Below are 12,066 nucleotides of genomic sequence, written 5' to 3'. Positions count from 1 at the left end.
TATTAGAGCTATATAGTTGGACTAGATGGCCAAGATTATTTGGTTTAAAAATTGTAGATCAGTAGGATAATGTGTATTTAGGTGAACTTTGTAAACAATTTCTTTACAGTGTGGTCACTTAATGTAAACAAAGACACCTCCCCACCAATGACCACTGACTGTAATTGTTTAAAAACTATTGCAAACTAGATTTAGATCTAGATTTGTCAAATTGCAACACAGAGGCTATTATTCAGAGTAAATAAGATGTGTGTAAAACACTGAGCTTAAATGTTTTCTATATTCAAAAAGTATATATTGTGTTATTTAACTTGATAAAAATGCCACTTAAGCAAATCTACCTTCAGTCTGGATCTACAGAGGGTCTTTTGTCATCCCAGACATAATGCCATTCCCGATTACTAGCTGCCCCCACAGCCTTTGTGATGTCAGAACAATAGCAAATGAGCGGGAGTCCTCTTTGTGTCACATGTGGTGCCTTTGATTAACATTCTAGACTGGTTTGGGTGACTGAGAGTCTCAGGATGGAGCAAGAATAATCCAGGTGAAAGGCAATTCAGCACAGTTTGTTCAATATCTTCACTTTACAAATGTAAATGAAGGAATATATTGTGAATAAAAGATTTAACATGAAATGTGTTTTGGAAAATTGATGTCCTATGGTGTAACATGCTATACTGCATCTAAAATTATTTTAAACAGCATTTTGATTTTATAATTATATTATGCATGCAATTGTCATGACCTCAGATTACTTGAGAGATTACATAAAACATGTACTATTAAATGCATTTATTATACCACAGGAGCATTTAAAATGAACTAATGAAGGCAAGAATGTGATTAAAATAGTGGAAAAACTTAAAGAAAATGACCTATACACTTTCCCTTATACATTTATATATAAATTATAAAATCAAATCTTAATTTTGATACAAGAAGCTCTAAAAAGTTATTAAAGGGATAATTCACCCAAAAATCCTTCAAATCTCGTCATTTATTTACCCTTATGCCATTCCAGATTTGTATGACTTTCTTTCTTCTGCTGAACACAAATGAATGGTGTCTAGAAATTTGAAAGTCCAAAAAGCATATAAAGGCAGCATAAAAGTAATCCATACAACTCCAGAGGTTAAATCCATATTTTCAGAAGCGATATGATAGGTGTGGGTGAGAAACAGATCAATATTTAAGTCCTTTTTTACTATCAATTCTCCTCCCTGCTCAGTAGGTGGCGATATGCATGAAGAAAGCGAATCGCCAAAAACATAAGAAGAAAGTGAAAGTGGAGATTTATAGTAAAAAAGAACTTAAATATTGATCTGTTTCTCATATACACCTATCACATAGCTTCTTAAGATATGGATTGAACAACTGGAGAGTCTTAGGGATTACTTTTATGCTGCAAATATGTGCTTTTTTTGAGCTTCAAAGTTTTGAACTGTTGATTTGCATTGTATGGACCTACAGAGCTGAGATATTGTTTTAAAAATATTTGTCTGTGTTCAGCAGCAGAAAGAAATGTATACAAATCTGGGATGGCATTAGGGTGAGTAAATGATGAGAGAATTTTCATTTCTGGGTGAACTATCCCTTGAATAGTTTCTTAGTAACGTTTTGTTTATGTTGTTGCTGGCTGTTGTCTTGGATTTATACTGACAACTAGAGGATTATATGCAGCATCATGTTACTGCAATATTGTTTTTGATGACATATAAAAGATGTGCTGTTCGCATCGAGTAATTTATTCATTGAGCAAAAATGTCCAATAATAGCGGGTTACTGAGATAAAAGTGAGTAGTTTTCGGCTGGTCATGTGATCTCAACATGGCGGCCTCCATGATGCAGCACAGGTCCTTGTATAATAAAGCAGCTTGCATGCTTATATAAATGGATCTCATGTGAATGCATATTTTTTTAAAGTGCTACTCATTTATTTATTCATTTTTATATGAGGAAAATCCCTTTAAAGCAGTCCTATATGTATAAACATAAATTATATGTTAAGAATTTGAACTAACATATAGCATGTGCACTGTGGTAACTAGGGATGTTAGTAAAACCATGAAACCATGGTTTTACTACAGTAATATTGTAGTAGTAACCATGGTTAATTGTGTGGTAACTATGGTTTAACTAAATACCATGGTTAAACTAAAGTTACTGTAGTGAAACCATGATTTATTTTTGAAAGGGTAAACAAAACAGAAGACTAATAATTTTCTGTTTAGGCTCACAAATATTTTTATTCGGTCTACTCATTTTGTGCACCTTCATGTTAACTTATCATTTATTGTATACCTCTATTCTACTGTGAACACTTTGCACACCATGGTACATTGCATCTACATCTACATCTGCATCATACTCCCCCATGGACTTGTTTGCGCAACAAAATTCTGCACTTCCTCTTTACTATGACTACAATATTTTGCACATCTGATCCAGTCATTTCAAGCACCTTCATGCTTATTATTTTTTGTTGTATATTTGTATTTTCTGCATTCCTGTATATTTAGATATTTCCTAGATTCTATATTTTCTGTATTTTTATTTATGCCTAATTTCTACTCTCTTTTCTAAATGTATGCAACAGCCAGTGGAAGACATTTATTTTGTTGTACTTGTACAATGACAATAAAGAGCTTGAACTTAAACAAATGTAAAAAAATAAAATAATAATAATAATGACTTGAATTATGACTAAAAATAATATTTTAAATTATCCATTTTATCCATTAAAAAAAAAAAAAAATATATATATATATATATATATATATATATAAAAGTATCGGTATTGGTATTGGTATCAGCGATATTGGACTCGAAAGTATTGGTAATGGTATCGGATAAAATAAATAAATTTAAAAAATAATTAAAAAAAAACAGTAGTGGCAAAAATATTGGCTCCCTTGTTAAATATGATCAAAGAAGGCTGTGAAAAGAAATCAGCATTGTTTATCCTTTTGATCTTTCATTCAAAAAATTCACAAAAATCTAACCTTTAATTGAAGTAAAACAATTGAAAGAGGGGAAATATCTCATTATTAAATAAACAATTTTCTCCAAAACACGTTGGCCACAATTATTGGCACCCTGGAAATTCTTATGAGTAAAATATATCTGAAGTATATTCCCATTCATATTTTACATTTTTAGTACACCTTGGTGACTAGGAACATGAAATTGTTCAGACATGACTTCCTGTTTCACAGGAGTATAAATATGAGGTAACACACAGGCCAAATTCCCTTAATCATCAATCACGGTGGGTTAGACTAAAGAATATAGTTCTAATGTGCAGTAAAAGGTTGTTGAGATTCACAGAATGGGAAGTGACTATAAGAAAATAGCCAAAGCATTGAAAATGCCCATTTCCATCCTCAGGGCAATAATTAACAAGTTCCAATCAACTGGAGATCTTAAGAATCAGCCTGGAAGAGAACGTGTGTCTATACTGTGTCCACACACAGTGAGGAGGATGGTCCAAGTGTCCAAAGAATCTCCAAGGATCACAGCTGGAGAATTTCTGAAATTAGTTGAGTCTTGGGGTCAGAAAGTCTAAAAAAAAAAAACAAACAAAAAAAAAAAATCAAACATCTCCTACATCACCACAAGTTGTTTGGGAGGGTTTCAAGAAAAAAGCCTCTTCTCTCATCCAACAACAAACTCAAGCGTCTTTAGTTTGCCAGACACTACTGGAACTTCAAACGGGACCAGGTTTTATGGTCAGATGAAACAAAAAAAGAGCTTTTTGGCAGCAAACACCAGAGATGGGTTTGGCGTACACAGAGATGAAGAAGTACCCAATGCCCACGGTTAAATGTGGTGCTGGATCTTGAATGCTGTGGGGCTGTTTTTCTGCCAGAGGTCCTGGACATCTTGTTTGGTTACATGGCATCATGGACTCTATCAAATACCAAAAGATAAAAAATCAAAACCTGACTGCTTCTGCCAGAAAGCTTACAAAGGGCCCTGGTTGGATCTTCCAGCAGGACAATGATCCAAAACAAACATCAAAATCAACACAAAAATGGTTCACTGACCACAAAATCAAGGTTCTGCCATAGCCATCCCAGTCCCCTGACCTGAACCCCATAGAAAATTTGTGGGGTGAACTGAAGAGGAGAGTCCACCAACATAGACCTCTGAATTTGAAGGATGAGGAATGGTCTCAGATCCCTTGCCATGTGTTCTCCATCCTCATTTGGCATTATAGGAGAAGTCTCAGAGCTGTTATCTTGGCAAAGGGAGGCTGCAAAAAGTGTTGAATAAAAGGGCAACAATAATTATGGCCAATGCGTTTTGGAGGAAAAAAATAGATATTTCCCCTGTTTCAATTGTTTTACTTTAATTAAAGGTTAGATTTTTGTGAATTTTTTGAATGAAAGATTAAAAGGCTAGACAATGCAGATTTTTTTTCACAGCCTTCTTTGTGCATATTTACCAAGGGTGCCAATATTTTTGGCCACTACTGTAAGTGGTATCGCCCATCCCTAGTGGTAACAAAAAATGTTACCAGTGAAAAGTTGGAACACATTCTATATTATTGTTATTACCCACATTTTAGAATAAGTTGCTACATTTTCTATTTTTCTACCAAAATAATTTCAACCATTGAAGCATAATCATTTCGAGTCCAAACCTTTTGCTGGTAACCCTGATAGCACACATACATCTCTGAGGTGTCTATTTGAGATCTTTTCATCTGGAAAGCATCACAATCTAATTAACATCTGCTAAACATCTTAAAAAGTCAGATTTAAAAACATTATAAATCATAAACATCTCAAAGACATCTGCTGAATGTCTTATTGACATTTGAGATTAAACATCTTATAGAAGTGTTGCAGATGTGCAAACACCCTAAAAAATATGTCTTCCAGATGAAAACACACACATCAAATAGACGTCTCGTGATGTACGTGTGCTATCAGGGAATAGTCATATAATGTTCAATGAATGATAAGAACTGATTAGTCAACCTCTCATTTTGGAAGAAGATACACCATATGGCCAAAAGTTTATGGACACCCCCTTCTAATTAACGAATTTGGTTACTCCATTAAATCCAGTAAAGAAAAATCTTAATGTTTCTTTATGTAATGGCTTGGGATTTGTGTGCTTCCAAATTTGTGGCAACTGTTTGGGGATAGCTCTTTTATGTTCCAGCATGACAATGCCCCTGTGAACAAAGTGAGGTCCATAAAGAAATGGTTAACTGCACGAAGCCCAGACCTGAACCCCACTGATCACTTTTGGGGTGAACTGGAACAGCAACTGTAAGTCAGGCCCCATCGACCAACATCAGTTCCTGACCTCACTGATAGCCTTGTGTCTGAATGAGAGCAAATCCCTGCAGCCATGTTACTACATACAGTATAGTGGAAAGCCTTCCCAAAAGAGTGGAATCTGTTATTACAGCAAAGGGGGAAATTGATGCCTAAGGTTTTGAAATCAAATGTTCATCAAGCACATATGGTGTCCACAAACTTTTGGCCATATAGTGTAGTAGAGTAGCACTGACTCATGGTTTAAAACTGTATCCAGATCATCTGTCAATATTTACACCTGATAAACATGTTCAGGAAGAAAGGAAACATTAAGATAATGGAATACATTTTGAAAATATCTTATATGAAAAGAGATGAAATCACAACTCTGGTAACATTACCCCTTCCAAGGTCTGACTTCACTTGTGTAATCAATGCACACTGTTATATTGTGAATCAGCATACTGTATATGTAAAGGATAATGTACAGTCAGCTGGTCATTATCACAAAATATGGTGATCAGGACCTTCAAGGTTTATATTACAATAATGTCAATTGACTATGCATATTATTACACAAATACTTACAAATAAATAAATAAATGGACATGAAATATTGATTTGAGATTAAATTATGTGAGAAGAAAGAGACCAAGAATTGATACTAGAGACATGAAACTAACACTGTCATGTTAGGTAGGAAATCAGCTGCCTAATTTCACAACGGTCAATTGTTCAGTTTAGCGGTGAATCAGTGCTGGGCGGATTATTTGTGAATTGTAATCAGGTACTGATTACAAATTACACAACACAAATGCAGTCAGTAACATAATCTCATAGATTACATTTTGGGAGTAATCTAATCCGATTACTTTTGGTTACTTTCAGCTGAATTCTATTTTATTTATGTCACATGCAAATGACCATAACATCACCATAAAATGATCATAAAGTGAACTAAAATTAATGACCATAAAATCAACAGCAACGACGTTGCATAGGTCAAAGCTTTTGTCAAAAAACACTGAAACAATTTTAACCCTTACTGGTTACTGATAGTCCATCGGCTATTCCAAAGCTGAGGTGCAAGATATTATCTTTGAACGGCAATAATATACTAAAAGAGCAGAATATTTTAAAACAGTAGAGTTCCACCGGGTCACACAAGGAACAACTATGTCAAGATTTATGTCAAGTTTCATGCATTGGACTCCACTGCATCAGCAGCAACAGTAGAGCGATGGGCTTTGTTCCATATTGCTGCACATTTTGCAGTTGATCTATTGTGTACCCTGCAGACAGGACCAGTAGAGCAATTAAATTCAGTGTGACGGCTGCACACCATTGATGAAGTAGTAAAAAATAATATATTGTTTTAAACATATCTAGTTCATTTTAAGTGCATACAACAATAAAAACATTACCTGAACAAACAGTAATGAATCTGAAATCAACAGCAATGACATTGCTAGGTCAAAGCCAACAACTCAAAACTCTGACACACTTACTTTTAACCCTTACTACTTAGTAATAGTCAATCACCTATTCCTTAGCAGAGGTAATTTGTAATTTAAAAAGAGCACATGCTCAAAATGATAATCTGAGAGACCATTGCGCTTCGGGGAAAGAATATGATGATGTTTATATGAAAATGATCAACAAATTATTAGCAGTTTACTGCCATTGCCTTGTTAATATGTAATCATGTAATCTATAAAAAAAAGTAACTTTAGATTATGAGTATTTTAAAATGTAATTTAATACAATTACAAGTACTTTATTTTTGTAATCTGATTACATAATACAGATTACATGTATTCTGTTACTACCCAGCGCTGCAGTGAATATACACAAATATTTGTCCAGAATGTTAGAATGTTAGGGATTGACAGTCACCATTCACTTTTATTTGATGGAAAAAATTTGTGACTGAGGGTAACATTTTGCCTAACATCTCTCAGTTTTCATTTCTGGATGAACTAACCCTTTAATGACTGGGTTCAACATGCATTGGCATCACTTAGTGTATACTAAACCTTTAAACGAATGGAGCTTCTTGAGATGTTTGGACAATTACTGCCCCAAATGGGGAATGATGTGGATTTGTTAACTGTGTTACCCTGCTGACAGCTGTGGGCAGCAACTGAGAGTCCCTCTCTTACAGAAATTATTGCAATAGAATAGTCTGTAAGCCAGCATTCATTGCAGTGATGAATGGTAACTATACAACACAGCACTGCCTGGACTCTCTTCAATGGAATTACTGTAGTTACAAAAGAATGGGAGTTTTGACACTGGAAACAAAAATGATTAGCTCCTGCCAAAGAAATCCTTAATGACAAAACAAAGGTTTGTAGCAATAATCAATGAGTTATGATGAGCCATATATATGTGATGAGCTTTATATATATATATACACACATTTACAATTATTCCTTTAGCAGATGCCTTTATCCAAAGCAAATTACAAATGAGGAATACAGCAAAAGCAATTCGTCATAAGGAGGCAATAACATGAGAAGTGCTGCAATACAAAGTTTCAAATTGCTCAGAGAAGTACAAGGAGGGAGTGGTGAGAGAATGGAGTGATTTTTTTTTATAAAGAAAGAATAAAATATATTTATATATTTTTGTACTTGTTTGTTTTGATTATTGTGGTGGGGGGGGGGGTGTATGTGTGTGTGTGTATGTATATACGTATATATATATATATATATATATATATATATATATATATATATATATACTGCCCTTCAGAAGTTTGGGGTCACTTGACTGAAATATTTCTCATGATCTTAAAAGCCTTTTGATCTGAAGGTGTATGCTTAAATGTTTGAAATTTTTTTTGTAAACAAAAATATAATTGTGCAAATAAAACAAAAAATGTATTAAAAAAAATAAAAATAAAACGTTTTGAAATTGATGACTTGGACCAAATAATAAAGAAAAGCAGGCAATAAGTGCCCAACATAGATGGGAACTCCTTCAATACTGTTTAAAAAGCATCCCAGGGTGATACCTCAAGAAGTTGGTTGAGAAAATGTCAAGAGTACATGTCTGTAAATTCTAGGCAAAGGGTGACTACTTTGAAGATGCTAAAATATAACACAGTTTTGATTTATTTTGGATTTTTTTAAGTCACAACATAATTCTCATAGTTCCATTTCTGTTATTCCATAGTTCTGATGACTTTACTATTATTCTAAAATGTGAAAAAATTGTAATAAGGAATGAGTAAGTGATCCTAAACTTTTGACCAGTAGTGTGTGTGTGTGTGTGTGTGTGTGTGTGTGTATATATATTTTTTTACAGTAAAGATTTATTATCTAATTAGTCTTGTATGAATGTTTTCAGAAACATTACACTCTTAGACACTTAAAAATAAATATTCTTCAGTGGTTCTTCACAGTACTTCTCAGATAAGAAGTGAACCTTCTTATTAGATACAGTTTTTCGCTATATAGGGTTATTGAGTGATGACAGATAGATAGATAGATAGATAGATAGATAGATAGATAGATAGATAGATAGATAGAAAACAGTTGGTGATGACAGACAGACAGACAGACAGACAGACAGACAGATAGATAGATAGATAGATAGATAGATAGATAGATAGATAGATAGATAGATAGATAGATAGATAGATAGATAGATAGATAGAAAACAGTTGGTGATGATAGATAGACAGACAGACAGACAGACAGACAGACAGATAGATAGATAGATAGATAGATAGATAGATAGATAGATAGATAGATAGATAGATAGATAGATAGATAGATAGATAGAAAACAGTTGGTGATGATAGATAGATAGATAGATAGATAGATAGATAGATAGATAGATAGATAGATAGAAAACAGTTGGTGATGATAGATAGATAGATAGATAGATCGATAGATAGATAGAGAGATAGAGAGATAGATACTTACTGTACTGAATAATATGTCGCAATATTACCATTATAGAAGAAGTGACAGTGCTATAGTGATGTTTGTCTAAACCAATGAGAGTCTCGTTTAGTTCTCTGGGCAAAAATAATAAAATAGCATGGCATTTGATCCTTACTCAAGAACAATGCCAAAGCAAATGGCCTTAGGGAGATTTCCAAGAGTTGCATCTTCCTTTCCATGAGGGCTGGGTGTGGAAATGGGGGATGGGGAAGTTGCAGCTTCATTCACATGCATAATATTGAACTTAAAGGGAAGATGAGTTTGACGGCTACAGAAGAATTAAAAACAGTGTGCCAAATATACACAGTAAGACTTCTATTATGTTTTTTTTCATGCTTAAGTTTCATACGTCCATATTTGTGAACCAAACATGTAAACCCAAACAAATGCTCTAAAAAAAAAATTATTGAAATGAAGAGATATTTATGTTAGAACTTACTGTAAATACACGCATTTAAAAGTAGAGCCATAACAATACAATACAAGTCATACATACAGGTATCATCTGAGTGATTTCAATAACAAAGTCTTCTCAACTGAAAGATTGCACAATTTAACAGTTCTGTGTCCTTTGCCTTGGGGGTGTTTAAAGAACTTCTCAGTTCTGATGAAGTAGTAGTTCCATGGTTTGCTTCTATTCCCGTTATAATCAAAATGGTTTCAAATGTTACAAATGCATTTTGTCTTAGTAAGCATTTTCTTTGTACTTCATGTAAAGGAATAGCAGTCCTAATCCTGCATAATTACAACATAGACATAAAAATAGTGAACTATATGAATGATGATCAATCAAATATGATTGATTATTCTGCAAAAACCTTATGCACTACTTAATGTCAATGTTCATATCATTCACTAGTTTCACATTTACTCATTTGAAGAAAGATCATAACAATACTGTGCTCTTCTTCCACATATTTTTGTAGTGAATTGAAGAGATCTTCGCTTTCAAATATATTATGTTGACTTTTAACCAATAAAGTAACTAGAACAAACCTGAACTATAGCCTTTACATTAGTGTTTTTCTTGTGTGTGTGTCTTCTTCCCCTTCCCCCACCCCACATGGTGTGTGTGTGAGTTCAGGGAAGCAGTGCAGAGAGGACGTGATAGGTATCTGCTCTCTCAAATAACAGCCAAATTTCCTGTAGTTTCATGCTGTTGCAGAATAGTGACGGATGGTTCAATGCTTATTGGCATTTGTCAGAGGAATAATGAATTGAAACCATGCGGAAGTTTTGTCTACATCTGTATTTTGAACAGTAATTGTTACATGCAGTCATAATAACATGTTTTTTCTTTAAATGCAGGTTGTTTTTGTCATTTGTCATGATGCCACCATGATGTGGGCCACATGTTTAACTAGGACATATCATAAGTTTTAACGTTCATATAAATGGGTCATTGACAAGTTAGGTTGTCAGAGTTGATAAAAATAAGAAACCTTTTAAAAATCTATAGTTTATTTAAAAATAGTAATCCACTACAAATTAATAATTATTTCTCTAAAATTGTACTGTCTCTAAAACTGAGCACCTCACATTTCTAATTTCCAATGACTCGTTATGGGGCCATAATTCATGTATTCTACATAAATTATATGTTAGAAATAAGCATAACCCTGTTTAAAAGCAATTAAGTTAGTAACTGTAATCTACTTTTCTTTTTGTTTCTTTTTTTTGTGGCTAAAAAGTAATCAGATTACAGTTACTAATTACTTTTTAATTGGATTACACCCAAAACTGTTTAAAACACATGTTTCAAGATCTTAGAAATGCAATTTAATGTGTTTTGATAAAAAAAAAAAAAAAAAACATTTATAGCATTTTCCACAAAAACATTTAATGACTTAAAAATGTTAAGTGGTGTAACCATCAAGTAAAGGTGTGTGTGTGTGTGTGTATATATATATATATATATATATATATATATATATATATATATATATATATATATATATATATATGTGTGTGTGTGTGTGTGTATTTATATATATATATATATATATATATATACGTGTGTGTGTGTATTTATATATATATATATATATATATACGTGTGTGTGTGTGTGTGTGTGTGTGTGTGTGTGTGTGTGTGTGTGTGTATCGTTTTTTTTTTTTTTTTTTTTATCAGAGTTTGCAAATATCAAGAGGTTTTCTTAGGGTTACTCCATTTGACAAGAGCAAAATGCACCTTTTCCAAAAAAAAAAAAAAATATGTTAGATTTTTCATCTGCTAAATATCTGATAAAAGGGTTTAAAGTGGTCTCTCTTTTTTATTTTATATAATATATTTTTGTCACATGACAACAGAATGGCTCCTTGCATGTTGCACCACCTGACTTTGATTTGGTGCAAGACTTTTCAAATCTTAATAATACTTTAAAAATAATAATAATAATAATTGTTTCACTGATTATTATTATTATTTATTTATTCATTTATAGAAATAATGATAAAAGATTATTCCAAACTACTTACGCCAATATTTCTTTTTTCCCCTTTAATAATAACAGCTTTTAATGAGACTTTTATCTTATTTTTTACTGTCTCCGGACGGTTACACCACTTTAGACATTTGTGACTTTAAACCTGTGAAAAACAATTTCAAAATGACTTCAAACTCCAAAATTAACAACATGTTCATCATAGAGGTGTATTCAAGCGTCCACGTGCCTCGGAATCCGTGCATAACTCGCATACTCGAGCTATAAACAATAACAGCGAGGCACAAATCTTTTGTAACAAAAATAGATAACTAGATGCAGAACAGTTTAGTGGGTCACGTGATCACACCGCTTCTGTCTGAGTATTGCGTGAACGCGGCAACGCGCCAGACT

The sequence above is a fragment of the Myxocyprinus asiaticus genome, chromosome 29 (assembly GCF_019703515.2).
Source record: "Myxocyprinus asiaticus isolate MX2 ecotype Aquarium Trade chromosome 29, UBuf_Myxa_2, whole genome shotgun sequence".
Lineage (NCBI taxonomy): Eukaryota > Metazoa > Chordata > Actinopteri > Cypriniformes > Catostomidae > Myxocyprinus > Myxocyprinus asiaticus.
This window is presented reverse-complemented; position numbering follows the sequence as displayed.